We start from the raw sequence: 19,644 nt of genomic DNA on the forward strand, positions 1-19,644 counted from the left end.
CATTATGAGGGGGAAGACTGGAAAGACTGTATTCGTTCCACTCACTCATTATTTGTTAGTAATAAACACAAAGAAACCCAGTATAAAATTCTGCATAGACAGCATAGGACACCAGTTTTTTGAACAAAATAGACCCACATAGGTCACCTTTGTGTTTGAAATGTAAAGTAGCTAATGGGACATATTTGCATTGTTTATGGAGTTGTCCAAAAATAGTTAAATACTGGTCTTGTGTAACTAAGGAAATCAGTGCTATACTGAAGATGAGAAACTGTAAGGATCCGGGCCAGTTTTTATTAGGGCTGCCATCTCCCAATAAATTGATGGACAAAAATAAATCAAAATTATAAAGAAAACGCATATTAAAGCCTCTCTTCATTAAAACACATATTAATGCCTCTGGTCAATAAAACACATATTAACGCCTCTGTCTATTAAAACACACATTAAAGCCTCTGTCCATTAAAACACATATTAAAGCATCTGTCCATTAAAACACATATTAAATGCTCTGTTCACTTAAACACATATCAGAGCATCTCTTCAGTTAAACACATCTTAAGGCCTCTGTTCATTAAAATACATATTAAAGCCTCTGTTCATTAAAATACATATTAAAGCCTCTGTTCATTAAATACATATTAAAGCCTCTTTTCAGTACAAGTTATATTAAAGGCTCTGTGCATTAAAATACATATTAAAGCCTCTGTTCATTAAAATACATATTAAAGACTCTGTTCATTAAAATGCATGTTAAAGGCTCTGTTCATTAAAATACATATTAAAGCCTCTGTTCATTAAAATACATATTAAAGCCTCTCTTCATTAAAACACATATTAAAGCCTCTCAACAGTACAACTTATATGAAAGGTTCTGTGCATTAGAATACATCTTAAAGCCTCTGTTCATTAAAACACATCTTAAAGCCTCTGTTCATTAAAATACATTTTAATCCTCTGGTCATTAAAACACATCTTAAAGCCTCTGTTCATTAAAACACATATTAAAGGCTCTGTTCATTAAAACACATATTAAAGGCTCTGTGCATTAAAATACATATTAAAGACTCTGTTCATTAAAATGCATGTTAAAGGCTCTGTTCATTAAAATACATATTAAAGCCTCTGTTCATTAAAATACATAAAAAAGGATTTGTTCATTAAAATACATATTAAAGCCTCTGTTCATTAAAATACATAAAAAAGGATTTGTTCATTAAAACACATCTTAAAGCCTCTGTTCATTAAAACACATCTTAAAGCCTCTGTTCATTAAAATACATTTTAATCCTCTGATCATTAAAACACATCTAAAAGCCTCTGCTCATTAAAACACATCTTAAAGCCTCTGCTCATTAAAATACATATTAAAGCCTCTGTTCATTAAAACACATATTAAAGGCTCTGTTCATTAAAATACATACACTCAACAAAAATATAAACGCAACACTTTTGGTTTTGCTCCCATTTTGTATGAGATGAACTCAAAGATCTAAAACTTTTTCCACATACATAATATCACCATTTCCCTCAAATATTGTTCACAAACCAGTCTAAATCTGTGAAAGTGAGCACTTCTCCTTTGATGAGATAATCCATCCCACCTCACAGGTGTGCCATATCAAGATGCTGATTAGACACCATGATTAGTGCACAGGTGTGCCTTAGACTGCCCACAATAAAAGGCCACTCTGAAAGGTGCAGTTTTATCACACAGCACAATGCCACAGATGTCGCAAGATTTGAGGGAGCGTGCAATTGGCATGCTGACAGCCGGAATGTCAACCAGAGCTGTTGCTTGTGTATTGAATGTTCATTTCTCTACCATAAGCCGTCTCCAAAGGCGTTTCAGAGAATTTGGCAGTACATCCAACTAGCCTCACAACCGCAGACCACGTGTAACCACACCAGCCCAGGACCTCCACATCCAGCATGTTCACCTCCAAGATCGTCTGAGACCAGCCACTCGGACAGCTGCTGAAACAATCGGTTTGCATAACCAAAGAATTTCTGCATAAACTGTCAGAAACCGTCTCAGGGAAGCTCATCTGCATGCTCGTCGTCCTCATCGGGGTCTCGACCTGACTCCAGTTCGTCGTCGTAACCGACTTGAGTGGGCAAATGCTCACATTCGCTGGCGTTTGGCATGTTGGAGAGGTGTACTCTTCATGGATGAATCCCGGTTCACACTGTTCAGGGCAGATGGCAGACAGCATGTGTGGTGTCGTGTGGGTGAGCGGTTTTCTGATGTCAGTGTTGTGGATCGAGTGGCCCATGGTGGTGGTGGGGTTATGGTATGGGCAGGCGTCTGTTATGGGCGAAGAACACAGGTGCATTTTATTGATGGCATTTTGAATGCACAGAGATACTGTGACGAGATCCTGAGGCCCATTGTTGTGCCATACATCCAAGAACATCACCTCATGTTGCAGCAGGATAATGCACGGCCCCATGTTGCAAGGATCTGTACACAATTCTTGGAAGCTGAAAATGTCCCAGTTCTTGCATGGCCGGCATACTCACCGGACGTGTCACCCATTGAGCATGTTTGGGATGCTCTGGACCGGCGTATACGACAGCGTGTACCAGTTCCTGCCAATATCCAGCAACTTCGCACAGCCATTGAAGAGGAGTGAACCAACATTCCACAGGCCACAATTGACAACCTGATCAACTCTATGCGAAGGAGATGTGTTGCACTGCATGAGGCAAATGGTGGTCACACCAGATACTGACTGCTATCCCTTCCCAGTAAAACAAAACTGCACCTTTCAGAGTGGCCTTTTATTGTGGGCAGTCTAAGGCACACCTGTGTACTAATCATGGTGTCTAATCAGCATCTTGATATGGCACACCTGTGAGGTGGGATGGATTATCTCAGCAAAGGAGAAGTGCTCACTATCACAGATTTAGACTGGTTTGTGAATAATATTTGAGGGAAACAGTGATATTGTGTATGTGGAAAAAGTTTTAGATCTTTGAGTTCATCTCATACAAAATAGGAGCAAAACCAAAAGTGTTGCGTTTATATTTTTGTTGAGTGTATTAAAGCCACTGTTCATTAAAATACATATTAAAGCCTCCGTTCATTAAAACACATATTAAAGGCTCTGTTCATTAAAATACATATTAAAGCCTCTGTTCATTAAAATACATATTAAAGCCTCCGTTCATTAAAACACATATTAAAGGCTCTGTTCATTAAAATACATATTAAAGCCTCTGTTCATTAAAATACATAAAAAAGGATTTGTTCATTAAAATACATATTAAAGCCTCTCAACAGTACAACTTATATGAAAGGTTCTGTGCATTAAAATACATATTAAAGCCTCTGTTTATTCAAACACATCTTAAAGCCTCTGTTCATTAAAACACATCTTAAAGCCTCTGTTCATTAAAATACATTTTAATCCTCTGGTCATTAAAACACATCTAAAAGCCTCTGTTCATTAAAACACATATTAAAGGCTCTGTTCATTAAAATACATATTAAAGCCACTGTTCATTAAATACATATTAAAGCCTCTCTTCAGTACAACTTATATTAAAGGCTCTGTGCATTAAAATACATATTAAAGCCTCTGTTCATTAAAATACATATTAAAGACTCTGTTCATTAAAATGCATGTTAAAGGCTCTGTTCATTAAAACACATATTAAAGCCTCTGTTCATTAAAATACATATTAAAGCCTCTGTTCATTAAAACACATATTAAAGCCTCTGTTCATTAAAACACATATTAAAGCCTCCGTTCATTAAAACACATCTTAAAGCCTCTGTTCATTAAAACACATCTTAAAGCCTCTGTTCATTAAAATACATTTTAATCCTCTGGTCATTAAAACACATCTTAAAGCCTCTGCTCATTAAAATACATATTAAAGGCTCTGTTCATTAAAACACATATTAAAGGCTCTGTTCATTAAAACACATATTAAAGGCTCTGTTCATTAAAATACATATTAAAGCCACTGTTCATTAAAACACATCTTAAAGCCTCTGTTCATTAAAATACATTTTAATCCTCTGGTCATTAAAACACATCTAAAAGCCTCTGCTCATTAAAATACATATTAAAGCCTCTGTTCATTAAAACACATATTAAAGGCTCTGTTCATTAAAATACATATTAAAGCTACTGTTCATTAAAATACATATTAAAGCTTCTGTTCATTAAATACATATTAAAGCCTCTCTTCAGTACAACTTATATTAAAGGCTCTGTGCATTAAAATACATATTATAGCCTCTGTTCATTAAAATACATATTAAAGACTCTGTTCATTAAAATGCATGTTAAAGGCTCTGTTCATTAAAACACATATTAAAGGCTCTGTTCATTAAAACACATATTAAAGCCTCTGTTCATTAAAATACATATTAAAGCCTCTGTTCATTAAAACACATATTAAAGGCTCTGTTCATTAAAACACATATTAAAGCCTCCGTTCATTAAAACACATCTTAAAGCCTCTATACATTAAAATACATATTAAAGCCTCTGTTCATTAAAACACATATTAAAGGCTCTGTTCAATAAAATACACATTAAAGCCTCTCTTCATTTAAACACATATTAAAGCCTCTGTTCAGTTCAACACATATTAAAGGCTCTGTTCATTAAAATACATATTAAAGGCTCTGTTCATTAAAATACATATTAAAGCCTTTGTTCATTAAAACACATATTAAAGGCTCTGTTCATTAAAATAAATATTAAAGCCTCTCTTCATTAAAATCTATATTAAAGTCTCTCCTCAGTTAAACACATCTTAAAGGCTCTGTTCATTAAAATACATATTAAAGCCTCTGTTCATTAAAACACATCTTAAAGGCTCTGTTCATTAAAATACATTTTAATCCTCTGGTCATTAAAACACATCTTAAAGCCTCTGCTCATTAAAATACATATTAAAGGCGCTGTTCATTAAAATACATGTTAAAGCCTCTCTTCATTAAAACTTATATTAAAGTCTCTCCTCAGTTAAACATATTAAAGTCTCTCCTCAGTTAAACCCATACTAAAGCCTCTGTTCATTAAAATACATATTAAAGCCTCTGTTCATTAAAATACATATTAAAGCCTCTCTTCATTAAAACCTATATTAAAGTCTCTCCTCTTTAAAACACATATTAAAGCCTGTGTTCAGTTAAACACATATTAAATGTTGTGTTCACTTAAACACATATCAGAGCATCTCTTCAGTTAAACACATATTAAAGCCTCTGTTCATTAAAACACATATTAAAGCCTCCGTTCATTAAAACACATCTTAAAGCCTCTGTACATTAAAATACATATTAAAGCCTCTGTTCATTAAAACACATATTAAAGGCTCTGTTCATTAAAACACATCTTAAAGCCTCTGTACATTAAAACACATATTAAAGCCTCCGTTCATTAAAACACATCTTAAAGCCTCTGTACATTAAAATACATATTAAAGCCTCTGTTCATTAAAACACATATTAAAGGCTCTGTTCAATAAAATACACATTAAAGCCTCTCTTCATTTAAACACATATTAAAGCCTCTCTTCATTAAAACATATTAAAGTCTCTCCTCATTAAAACACATATTAAAGCCTCTGTTCAGTTCAACACATATTAAATGCTCTGTTCACTTAAACACATATCAGAGCATCTCTTCAGTTAAACACATCTTAAAGCCTCTGTTCATTAAAATACATATTAAAGGCTCTGTTAAATAAAACATATATTAAAGTCTCTCCTCAGTTAAACACATATTAAAGGCTCTGTTCATTAAAATACATATTAAAGCCTTTGTTCATTAAAACACATATTAAAGGCTCTGTTCATTAAAACACATCTTAAAGCCTCTGTACATTAAAATACATATTAAAGCCTCTGTTCATTAAAACACATATTAAAGGCTCTGTTCATTAAAACATATTAAAGTCTCTCCTCATTAAAACACATATCAGAGCATCTCTTCAGTTAAACACATCTTAAAGCCTCTGTTCATTAAAATACATATTAAAGGCTCTGTTAAATAAAACATATATTAAAGTCTCTCCTCAGTTAAACACATATTAAAGGCTCTGTTCATTAAAATAAACATTAAAGTCTCTCTTCATTAAAATTTATATTAAAGTCTCTCCTCAGTTAAACACATCTTAAAGGCTCTGTTCATTAAAATACATATTAAAGCCTCTGTTCATTAAAACACATCTTAAAGCCTCTGTTCATTAAAATACATATTAAAGCCTCTCTTCATTAAAACACATATTAAAGCTGTTGTGTGGGCCGCCAGAAGAGGAGGTACTGCTGGCCCACCACCAGAGGGTGTCCTGCCTGCAGTGCGGGCTTCAGGTACTAGAGGGCGCTGCCGCCTCACAGGAACAGCCGAGGTGACAGCTGTCACTCATCAACTGTGACAGCTGTCACCGATCATCTGCACTTCATCCCGGATAAAAGCAGGATGACACCTCCACCACGTCGCCGAGATATCGTTCTTCTATGGAGGTAATATTCTCAGCCGTAAACTAAACTGTGTCTTAGTGTGAACTCTTTTTGCAGCCGCTTTCCTGTGGTGTTCCTTATCTGTGAGATTGGCGTTTGGTGTGATCAGCGACGGCTTCGCTTCACACCCCAACCAGATAAGTGGTTAAACAGAAGCTGCACGAGTGTGTGATTTGAGGTGGAGGTGGAATTCCCACCGTTGTTGTTACTGGGTGTACACACACCCACACTTGACTGTCTTTGCTCTTCGCCAGCCGTACCAGATCCGACACGCGGAGACGGTGGCCACCTGAGGGACTCGGGACCTGGCGGCTCCGGTATCCTTCGGGTTCGGTGGCGGAGGAAATCGTGTGGTTCCGGTTCTTCTCTAGACGGACGTCTCCTATCGTCGAGCCTGCCCACACGACACCTTTATCCATTGACTTTGTATCATTCTATAATCTGCTGTGTATGGTTGTGGCATTCACAACAGTAAAGTGTTCAAATTTGACTCCTTCTATTGTCCGTTCATTTGCGCCCCCTGTTGTGGGTCCGTGTCACTACACTTTCACAACAAAAGCCTCTCTTCATTAAAACTTATATTAAAGTCTCTCCTCATTAAAACACATATTAAAGCCTCTGTTCAGTTAAACACATATTAAATGCTGTGTTCATTTAAACACATATCAGAGCATCTCTTCAATTAAACACATCTTAAAGACTCTTTTCATTAAAATACATATTAAAGCCTCTGTTCATTAAAATACATATTAAAGGCTCTGTTCATTAAAATACATATTAAAGCCTCTGTTCATTAAAATACATATTAAAGGCTCTGTTCATTAAAACTTATATTAAAGTCTCTCTGTTATGTGTCGGACGCAGCTCGGAGAACCGACCAGCGTTTGAAGGACCCAGTATGAAATAAGCAGAGCACGGTACAAAGGCTAACTGAATTTAATATATAACAGTGATGTGATACAAAACAACAAAAGAATGTGCGGTCTGGCGTGGTGGTGATACGGTGCGCTCCCAGCAGCGCTAACGGTCCGGAGCCAGAAGCCGTTCGGACCCAAGGACCCCGCCGACACCCCCCAGGTGGCCGCAACAAACCGAGTCTGTGAAAGAAGGAATCATTATGTGAGTCCACACTCTACACACAGAGAGACCACTCAAAGGTGTACATAAACAGCAAACACTTCCTGGCTTAATTACTAATCAGCTTCCCAACCTGCAGGCATGGAACATCCAGTTCACAAAACTCCACTGCAGTGGAAGCCGATACATGACTAACGTACAGCTCAATATAATAAGGTGTGAGGGACACCACATTTACTGACTGTATAAACGTTAGTCACAAAATCTAACGTACCTCAGGAAGTGTGCTGACGAGCGTGAGACCTCACCCCCTCCTCTTTCACAGACCGTGCATCAAACCCTGGACGTTCTCTGCATCCACTGATGATGAGATGGCTCCCGAGACGACGATCTCACCCGTCTGGTCACAAGGTCGAGTCTCTGGCAAATACACACTGTATACTCCAGTCTTAAATGCCACCATGTTCCAATCCATATAGATGCACCACAGCTGTGAGTCCTGACGAGCCGCAGGTGATCAGGGTGAGGTCCTGATAACCTCAGCAACACAGCCACTCAGTCCCAAATGCAAGCCACCTGGAAGGAAAACCAAAAGACAGAAACAAAAAGGCAGCCAGGCCCCCCAGCCATACAACACTCTCCTCAGTTAAACAGACAATCCTGTCTCTGAGGTCTACAGACAATTCCTTTGACTTCATGCTTGGTTTGTGCTCTGACTGTCAACTGTAGGACCTTATATGTAGACAGGCGTGTGTCTTTCCAAATCATGTCCAATCAACTGAATTTACCCCAGGTGGACTCCAATTAAACTGTAGAAACATCTCAAGGATGCTCATTGGAAACAGGAGGCACCTGAGCTCAATTATGAGCTTCAAGGCAAGGACTGTGAATACTTATGTACATGCAATTTCTTGCGTTATTTATTTGCATTATTTGCGAAAATCTAAAAAAAAAAACTAAAAAAAACTTTTTTCCACATTGTCACGTAGAATTTTGAGGTGGAAAAAAAGAATTTCATCCACTTTGGAATAAGGCTGTAACATAAATGTGGAAAAAGTGAAGCCCTGTGAAAACTTTTCAGATGCACTGTTGTTTGGACATCTCAATTCAGCATGAAATGTTACAGCGCTCAGGATTTCAGAATTTTCTGGAAGTTCAGCATCATTAGTTAACTCAGTGACTGTATGAATAATATGACCTTCACTCACCTCCTCAGCCACCTCCAGATGGTGCCAGCTCATGTCAGCCAGCCTGTGGCCACTGCATACCTGTGAGATGCAAAAAATGAAGTTTCTGAAACTGGGGCATGAAGCTGTTAAAATTTGTACATTTATTTATATGTAAATTCAAACATGTAAAACAGTCATAACAGTCCCTCGTTGCACAAGCATTTCAAATTTATATCTCTCTTACATACAGTATTTTATAATGGAACAATTACCAAGTGGTTAGTGTGCTTGGGTTCAAACCCCACCCCTGCCACATTTCTCCATGTAATGTGCAGTTGTGTCAGGAAGGGCATCAGGCATAAAACATGCCAGAATCAACATGCAGGTCCACCTTGGATCTGCTGTGGTAACCCCGAGTGAAAACAAGTGAGCAGCCAAAGGGACTTACTTTTACAAGAATATTATTAATGTTTTAAAACAAAAATATCATCAAAAATTTCAAGAAGCACATAGAACCTTTATTATTAAACATACATAACAGAGCCTGACTCTTTCCTGCCATAGTTCCATGCAAATGTTATTTTAAAGATTGGCTAGCAGATGTCACCATATCTAATTGTATCAAAAGGTTCAAAACACTGAACCATTGCGTCATATTGATTCAGTCGTTCAAAACGCTTTGGTTTCTTCGTCACTAATTTTCATGAATAAAATACATCAGTAACCACTAATTATTACCACATATGCCCAGATAGAGTTATAATTACGAATACTTTGATGTTGTGTTGCGAACCGGGACGTTAATTTAATGTGCGACGACTTTTAAACACTTACTGAAGAACGAAGCAGAGAGTAACTCACCTAGATCTTCTCCTGTGGAGTTAAAATTGTCTCAATATTTGTAAATGCACACAGGGTGATCTACAAATAATCATTGATTTGTAAATGTGTTCAGATATCCACAAATGCAAATTTCATATTTATAACTTGTAAATTGTTCTTTGCAAATAATGTTGTGTTTGCAAATATAAAACTTAATTTGTAAAAAAAAAAAAATTACATTTGTAAAACTGGAAATTGTATTTATGAATTGAGTTTCAGCATTTGTGAATCACCAATTACATGCATTCATCGCTTTCCTCTGTGACGTCATTTTGAGACATTCTTTTCACGAACACAGATCCACAAACAAATGCCGACTGATTCACAAATACACACGCACACTGGATATCCACTAGATGGCAGTGTGGTTCCATTCATTGATGTGGCAAACTGAAACTATATGCTCCCGGATGACTCTTTAATCGTGATCGTCACTGAGTATTTAAAATGCTTATCACAAAGCGTTTTTTAACGACATAATGCAAGTTTTATAAGTCTGCGGACACTGATCTGTGTGTTACAGATACAAATCGTTTCCTCGGATCCGCGGAGCCTGGCTGTTGCGACAGTTGTCGTAAAGCGGGACTGGTTGGTTGCTGCAGTGACGCTGTGTGGCTCCTGTGCGAAGCTTAGCTAAATGTAGCAACTTTCAAGTTTTTAAAAGAAGAATTTGCAGCATGTCTGTGTCACGGAGCACGCACAGACGCAATGCTGTTTAATACGCTTATATGAACCACTGCGTTAAAGAGTACAACACTAACACCCCTGCCCCCCTCCCCATGATGAAATCTGTGGACACATAATTTAAAAAAAATAATTCAGTTTGCCACATCAATGAATGGAACCACACTTCCATCTAGTGGATATCCAGTGTGCGTGTGTATTTGTGAATCAGTCGGCATTTGTTTGTGGATCTGTGTTCGCGAAAAGAATGTCTCAAAATGACGTCACAGAGGAAAGCGATGAATGCGTATAATTGATGATCCACAAATGCTGAAACTCAATTCACAAATACAATTTCCAGTTTTGCAAATGTATTTTTTTTTTTTTACAAATTAAGTTTTATATTTGCAAATACAACATTATTTGCAAAGACCAATTTACAAGTTACAAATATGAAATTTGCATTTGTGGATATCTGAACACATTTGCAAATCAATGATTATTTGTAGATCACCCTGTGTACATTTACAAATATTAATGAGACAATTTTAACTCCATATTCTCCACATAACAACTAGTCCAGTGTGCTTCTGTGTGCGCCTTTAAAACAGATTGATTCATAGCGCATTCAATACACGTTGGCATAAATTTAAAAATGCATAAATACGCAGGATGAAAAATTACCCCAAGGTTCCTCACTTTGGGATGATTTTTGATCCTTCGTTGTCTTTTGACCTCCACATTAGAGACATTACAAGGACTACTTTCTTCCATCTGCGAAACATAGTGAAGATTCATCCCATCCTGTCTATGGCTGATGTTGAGACTTTGATATATGCATTTATGTCTTCTAGATTGGACAGTTGTAATGCTCTATTTTCTAGTTTATCGCAGTCCAGCATCAGGGGTCTTCAACTGGTTCAAAATGCTGCTGCCAGACTTTTGACATGAAGTAGAAAGTTTGACCACATTATGCCCATTCTGGCACCTTTTCACTGGCTTCCCGTCTCTGTGAGATCGGATTTTAAGGTTCTGTTACTGGATAAAAAATTGTTCATGGACTGGCACCTCCCTAGCTGGCTGACCTGGTGAAACCCTATGTACCGGCTTGAGCCCTGCATTCGCAGGGTGCAAGACTTCTCTGTGTTCCTAGGGTGAATAAAAGGCATTCGGATACTGTGGAGACTTTTAAATCAAGACTAGAGACCTACTTGTTTTCCCTGTTTTATCACTAGTATATTTATATGTTTTGTTTTGTTTTTTTATTCTTTGTACTTTTATGGTTTTGCTTTTTTAACAGGTTTTTAATCTTTTAAATCAATTTGTTCTGTTTTTCATGTTGAGTTGTGTGACACGCCATGAGGTGACTTTTTTGTGAGTTGGGGCTATATAAATTCATAAATTTGATTTGATTTGATTTATGCAAAAATGTGCAAACTAATTGTCACACTCCAATAGCTGTCAATCAAAATGGGTTTCAGCCTTTCGACTGATCATCCAGTCATTGTGCAGAACTCCAGCGTCCAGGTCCACTCACAGCTCCATTCACCCCCAGAGAAGCTCAGCGTCCAGGTCCACTCACAGCTCCATTCACCCCCAGAGAAGCTCAGCGTCCAGGTCCACTCACAGCTCCATTCACCCCCAGAGAAGCTCAGCGTCCAGGTCCACTCACAGCTCCATTCACCCCCAGAGAAGCTCAGCGTCCAGGTCCACTCACAGCTCCATTCACCCCAGAGAAGCTCAGCGTCCAGGTCCACTCACAGCTCCATTCACCCCCAGAGAAGCTCAGCGTCCAGGGCGAGATGAAACTGTGGCTTTATCCAGTGACCATCGCGTTTCGTGGCAATGATAAAAAAATCTTTGCAGGCAGTTCCATTGAAGTGAACGGATGCTCGGCTTCTGCGGGAAAATGCATTGACCACATATCATATGAGAAAAACATTTATGAGAAGTTAACAAAATAGAGTCAATCGATTTGTGATAAGTAGCTGATTCTGAACAAACTCGTCTTCAAGGTGAACGTGTTCTCACAAATTTGTCGTCAATGAAATGATAACAAACTGTACATAGTTGGCCATTTAATTTTTTGACATTTTAGGAGAAGCTGAGCTTCCCTTGCGGTCTGAGAGAAACTGCCTCTGATGTGCATGTGTTGGACACACACACAAGTGCTGGCCAAGTGTGTGAGCTGCTGCCTTACAGCTGTGCCGCTCTTTCCACATCATTTATATTTGATAGATTTATTATTCAATTATACTGACTTGATATATTTTGTCATATTTACGCTGCATATTCAGTTTGGACTTTGCGTGTGTGTGTGTGTGTGTGTGTGTGTGTGTGTGTTTTCATTCAATCATGGTTGATACTCTGTGTAACCACCAGAGGGAGTGAGAGGCTGCTTCAGATCACTGACTCCAAAGCCAGCTGACCTCTGACCTTTTCCTCCAGTTAAAACTTCTTTTGAGCGTGTTTGATCCCTGAAGGTGCAATGCTGAAGTGATTTTTTTTTTTAATGAATCCTGTATTTCTGTATTTCACTCATAATTTCAGCAGTTTTGTCTGTGTTCCTGAATGAAAACAAGGTACCCAATAGGGTGATCCTTATATGGGGTCAATTTTTTTTTAACTCTCACCCTCTAAATATGCTCGGATATCAATAAAAACACACACTCTACAACATTTTGAATGATTCCTACAATATCTAGAGGTTGCTCAAGTCCTTTGAATATTTCCAGAATCGCAAATTTTTGCAGATATTGTACCATTTAAAAATGCACAACAAAATAAAATGCGGTGGTAGTGTGGGAAACCAGTGACAAGGAGATTACATCATAGAAAGAAAGAAACGAAAACCAAAAACACTTGTCATACTTGTATGACAGAATGTTCAACCCTAAACTGTAGTATAGCATCATCATATTGCACAGTTTTTATAATTCCCATGAAGCAGGTCCAGACACAAGTGGTTTCCTCCAACTGATGAAGTTAGTAAAATTCTCTATGTGAAAACGAAGGAAAAACATAGATAAAATAAAAATAGACATTAGCTCTTGAGAAAAATAAAAGACAAATCTTGTTTATAAACACGTGCACTTATTGGAAAACAGAATACAGACATAAAACATAAACATACCTCATACCAAAAGTCAGTGCTGTATAAACCAGTTTTGAGTTTAGGCACCGCAGGGGCTGCTGGGTAAGTTCAAAGGTCAAGTCATACAAACAGCGCATTCCCGGGATAACAAAAAAGAGCAAATGAACAAAAAAAAAATAAATAAATCAAACCCCAAATGCTGTCATCTTTATGAAAAGCAGTAAATTATGCTGCGTTCACACCAGGCACGACACGAGCGACTGCAGCCACAGGTTGCCATGTAATTCCTATGTAATGACGCGTTTTGGCGCCAAACCATGCAGCGCGACGCGATGGACGCGAGTGAAGCGATGCGAGTGAATTGATTTTGAGCGTTTGTAGCACGATATTGCGTTGCGTCACATCGTGTTGCCCTCCTCCCCAAGTTGAAAAATCTGAACTTTTTCGTCTCTTCACACCACGATGACCAATCAGGGACTGGATATGTAGTGACATGGAGATGTCTGGAGTTTGACTGAAGATGTGAACATGTCCTGTATCTGGTAGCAGCCTGTGAGCAGGACTTATGTCTCTTTTGTCCTTTATTTCACAATTATGAGAGAGTTTTTGGAGCGAGCAGCAGCCCCCACAGCAGGGGGAGCGGAGTTTCTTTTTATTTTTATTTTACGTGCGCGCGCGAGGGAATCGTCCATGGAGATTATTTTACTTATTAACTACACAGATGTATAATAAAGCAAATGGTGACTGGTTTCTAAAGACAATTATGACAGAGTTTTTCTGGGAAAGAGCGAGGAGCAGACTCACAGCAAGCCGCGGAGTTTCTTTCTTTCTTTCTTTTTACTTTTCTTACATGCGCGCGCGAGCGAATCGTCTGTGTGGAGAATATTTTATTAATTAACTACACAGATGTATAAGAAAACAAATGGTGACTGGTTTCTAAACACAATTATGACAGGTTTTGGGGGGAAGAGCGAACTGCAGCAAGCAGCAGAGTTTCTTTTTTTTTTTTAATTGTTTACATGTGAGCGCGTGAACGGGACAGTTGGTCCTCAAACTGGGTCCCGCAGAGGCGGAAGGACCGCTCCTCCTATTTGATGACGCACCGTGGCGAATTTTCGCAGCGAACGTCCACCCAAGCAGAGCGACACATCAAGCAAAGGAGGTGGGTACGTCGCCACACGACCCCCACCCAAACACGGTCACCATCTTTATCAAAAGCAGTAAATCGCAGTATTAGAAGTCATAGTTTATCTCTCTCTCTCTCTTTCTCTCTCTCTCTCTCTCTCTCTCTCTCTCGCTCTCTCTCTCTCTATATATATATATATACACAAGGTCTGTGAGAAAACTATCCGACCTTTTTATTTTTTTCAAAAACTATATGGATTTGAATCACGTGTGATTGCATCAGACAAGCTTGAACCTTCGTGCGCATGCGTGAGTTTTTCCACGCCTGTCGGTTGCGTCATTCGCCTGTGGGCAGGCTTTGAGTGAGTCCAGCCCCCTCGTCGGATTTTTATTGTCAACAAAAAAACACCTCCGTGTTGGAAACCATTCGTAAGATTCAGGCGGCTTTCGGTGGCTTTTCAGTCGAGTGAGTATCTGAGAAATTGTTTAACAGCTGGGCATGTTCCAACTTGTCCTGTGAGACTTCCAACATGGAGGTGTTGTTTGTCCAGCGGCTCTGAGCGGCTGCGTCGCGACGCGCGAATCCGTCCGCACGTCTTTCATTAAAAAATCTCTTGTGGAATGTGTCGATAAAGTGCTGATCCCGACCTCTTCTGAAACTCCTCTGCTAGTCACATGACGTCCTGCATCAATAAAGCCTTAAATTTGGAAGTGATCTGCTCGTTCCAGCCTGTCAATGGCTGCTCGCGGCGCGGTGCGCCCTCCGCCGCCGTGGGCCGTTTTAATCCAGTTTTAATGGTCCTTAATCCATGTGATACCAACAGAATCTTCACCGAAATCCATCTGAATCTTTCGAATGGTTTCCAACTGGCTGTCTCTAACAGTTTCTGAAAAAAAAAATTCATGGAGCAAAGAGGCAGCCTCTCAGCCATTTCCCTGACAATAAAAATCCGACGAGGGGGGTGGACCAGTGCTCACTCAAAGCCTGCCCACAGGCGAATGACGCAACCGACAGACGTGAAAAAACTCACGCATGTGCATGAAAGTTCAAACTTGTCTGATGCAAGCGCACATGATTCAAATCCATATAGTTTTTGAAAAAAATAAAAAGGTCGGATACTTTTCTAACAGACCTCGTATATAATACAAATAATGGATGGTAAGGAGTCGGCTACGCCTCATCCAATATAACTTTTCTTCATCCAGTATTTCTCTATGTTGGATGACTTGCCATCCATCAATTGTTATGTTCTCCACCCCCCTCCCAAATTAAGCAAACAACAAAGAGTCAAGTAAATTAGATCAATTTATTTTGTTGTGAACAGCATATGAATGCTTTTAAAATGTCAGTAGCGTGCTTATCTACCTTCTTAGTGTTTTTGGCATCCTTGGAGTTCAATATTTCCACCAGTTCCTCCTCTGTGAACTCAGCAAATCTCACTGGCAGACGGTTTTCTGCTGTTGTTGACATATTTGTTGCCATTTTTTACACCAGTGTCTGTTAGCAAGTTCTTGACCTTCATATGCCATGCTCTGATTGGCTAGCTGTTGGCAGTAAGCTCTAATGCTATTGGTCAGTGGGAACCAATCCAATATAACTTTTGGTCCTAGCCTTTTTGGATCCTTTTGGACCCAACATAACTTTCTGGCGCCAAGCATGCCAAAATACAGGTAAATGATGGACAGAAAGGCTAATCTGTGATTGGCTATTGTCGGCATCTGACGGGGGGGTTTGGTTTTCTGCTTAGCTTTGTTCATGTATGCTTTTCCTTGTGGAAGGTGTCTGCTGTTTTTTTTTTTTTTTTGCACTCTGTCTCTGGCCACGCCCTGTTTCCGGCTCTTTCCATGCACACCTGTCCTAGATTTCCTGATTAGGTCTCAGGAGTATATATGCTCACGGCTTGTGTCTGTTCCTCGCCAGATTGATGCGCCCTGTGCCTTCTATCCAGCTCTTGTGCCCATGTTTCCTTGTCCTGCCTGCTTTGTGTGTTCTCGACCTCCTGCCTGCCTGTTTCGACCACGATTAAGCCTGATGATTATTGTACTGCTGCTGTGTGTTCTGGACTGCCTTCCTGTGTACCGACCTCTGCTTCTCTCATTAAAACCCGTCTGCAACAAGAGCTATCTTTGTGAGCCCTGCATTTGTGTCCAGCCATTCCAGCCTGTCAGCTATTGCAATCTGAGTGGAGAACATATACACATATACCCCTCCAAATGGAGTGAATCTGGATGCACACTCTGGTTGGAGGGGTAGGAGGAGCTTACCGCTGTCTCCAAAGAAACAAACATGGCACCGACAGAGCCGCACAAAGTTAAAGTTAGAAAGTTATAACTTGCCAAAAAACTTTACAGGCAGTTGCCAATGACAGCAACGTGTAAGCTGCTGGATGCATGTTGTGTATACGTATTGCCATTCTGAGTAATATCGTAACGTCGCTCGTGCGCTGAGTCGTTATAATGCAAATACACACGAACGCTACGGTAAGACGCTTTTATATCTCACAATGGAGAAAATCATGATAAAGGATAAGCACATTAATTTGTATGTTCATAAATCTTTGGATAATAGCGACCCCTGCTGTTGGATTTCAAGGTCTGTAATGTGTGTGTATTTAGTAAACAAACAGGGAGCCCTGAACACACTCGACTCCTAATAAGCTTTCAGGCAGAAAATGAGAAGTTTCATCAATGGGAATAAGTTGGAAAATATATACACACACATGTATATGTGTAACACATAACCTGACATCCTAATAGACTGATATTATTTGTCAAGGAAATTTCTAAAGGAAATAGGGCTGGAATGCAAAAAATGGAAGAATTTGAAAAAGAAATATAAGGTTAACAGAACTAGATGCAGCCCATAACATACATACAGGTGCTGGTCATATAATTAGAATATCATGAAAAAGTTGATTTATTTCAGTTGTTCTATTCAAAAAGTGAAACTTGTACAATGTATACATTCATTCCACACAGACCAATATATTTCAAGTGTTTATTTATTTTAATTACTAATTACTAATTAATTAATTAATTAGTAATAAATCAATTGCTGATTAAGCAATTAACAATATTAATTATTACTATTATTAATGACTAATTATTATCAGTATTATTAGCATTCATTAATTAATTATTAATACTGTTCATTATTATTATAAATTGTGAATTAATTAATTATTAATACCACAAAATTCTCCAACATAATTACGATGTGTCGAAGAAATCTGCGACTTCTATTTCTTTGCATTTATGCAGAAAGGCCAGAAAATAAAAAGAGCAAACAGGCTACTGCAACAAGTTTCGCTTCGGTTGCCATTTTGACAAACAGTGAAGACAGCAGTTTGACAGGCAGTTTTTTTTCCTCCCTAATCAATCAATCAATCAATTTTTTTATATAGCGCCAAATCACAACAAACAGTTGCCCCAAGGCGCTTTATATTGTAAGGCAAGGCCATACAATAATTATGTAAAACCCCAACGGTCAAAACGACCCCCTGTGAGCAAGCACTTGGCTACAGTGGGAAGGAAAAACTCCCTTTTAACAGGAAGAAACCTCCAGCAGAACCAGGCTCAGGGAGGGGCAGTCTTCTGCTGGGACTGGATGGGGCTGAGGGAGAGAACCAGGAAAAAGACATGCTGTGGAGGGGTGCAGAGATCGATCACTAATGATTAAATGCAGAGTGGTGCATACAGAGCAAAAAGAGAAAGAAACAGTGCATCATGGGAACCCCCCAGCAGTCTACGTCTATAGCAGCATAACTAAGGGATGGTTCAGGGTCACCTGATCCAGCCCTAACTATAAGCTTTAAGGCGGAGGGTGTCTCAATTCATAGGGCTAGAGGCATACCCCTTCACCTTACCCCTTGTTAAAGGGGTAGGCGTAGGGGTAGGGGTAGGGCCAAGGGGAAGGGGAAGGTGTACAAAAGAGAATTGAGATTGGCCCGAAGTTTCTGCGAACAATAGGTGCAAAGGATTTGACAGTTGTGACCACTGGTGACCTTGAAAAGTAGTTCAAGGTCACCAGCCTTCGAACCCATGCGAAGTACTCCTCCAATGCATGTACCCACCAAATGCGAAGTTTTTGCAAGCAATAGGTGCCGAGTTACGTTACGGCGAATGAATTGCGGCCAGACCGATGGACAGACGGACGGACAGACGAACTGACGAAAGGACGAACGGATGGACAACCCGGATGCTATATGCCCCGCCTCATAAAAACTTTGTTCATGTTGTCATTATGGGATGTTGTAAGTAGAATTTTGAGAGAAAAATGAATTCATTTAATTTCAGAATAAGGCTGTAACGTCAAATGTGGAAAAAGTGACGCGCTGTGAATACGTTCCAGATGCACTGAACATTGAAAAGGATACAAATATTAAAAAAGGAATACCTATTAAGCAGTCAGTTCGTTTCATATCATAGAAGAGTGGACTCCTACAAGGAACGCTAGCAGTTTAGCCAAAATTTTCACATCCACATTAAGGAGGCTAATGGGTCTATAAGAAGGACAAGAATCTTTTCCTTCCTTGAGCAGTAATGACACAAAACCTCAAAATCTAATTTCATATGAAAGTTTTTGTAAAAGTCAGAGGGTAAACCATCAGGGCCAGGCCATTTGCCTGACTGTAACAATTTAATCAAGGATAAAACTCTTTCAGATTTGAGGGGAGCATCAACTTATACTGCTTTTAAACTATCAACTGCAGTGATTTGTAGGTCATCAAGAAATTGGTGCATATTTTGAGTTTGGAGGAAACTCTAATGTGTAAAAAGAGTGGCGTAAAATAATTAAAAATGGAATTAACTTCATTTGGGTCATAGTACCAACGTGACGCCTGAGTTGCTGGGCCAATAAGCGAGTAGCTTTATCAACATATTCAGACTATAGGAACAACTGCTCAGCTTCCCTCATCAAGATAAAGTCAAACTCAAGTTTCACATTAAAGTGGATATGACACCTAAAAAATGAGGTAAAACTGATATAAATATCAAAATATACGAGGTCTGTTAGAAAAGTATCCGACCTTATTATTTTTTTTCAAAAACCATGTGGATTTGAATCACGTGTGATTATATCAGACATGCTTGAACCCTCATGGGCATGCGAGAGTTTTTTCACACCTGTCGGTTACGTCATTCGC

The 19,644-nt window shown here is 39.0% G+C and overlaps 1 long non-coding RNA gene across 1 annotated transcript; it reads right to left on the minus strand.

Moving 5' to 3' along the window:
• Positions 1-11,161: 11,161 nt before the first annotated feature.
• Positions 11,162-19,470, minus strand: LOC117516464. The gene is made up of 3 exons (XR_004562417.1): positions 19,460-19,470; positions 12,688-12,690; positions 11,162-11,316 (listed from the first exon to the last, which is right to left on the minus strand). It is a non-coding gene; the product is annotated as an uncharacterized LOC117516464 (long non-coding RNA).
• Positions 19,471-19,644: the final 174 nt, after the last annotated feature.

Source organism: Thalassophryne amazonica, chromosome 9 (assembly GCF_902500255.1).
Source record: "Thalassophryne amazonica chromosome 9, fThaAma1.1, whole genome shotgun sequence".
NCBI lineage: Eukaryota > Metazoa > Chordata > Actinopteri > Batrachoidiformes > Batrachoididae > Thalassophryne > Thalassophryne amazonica.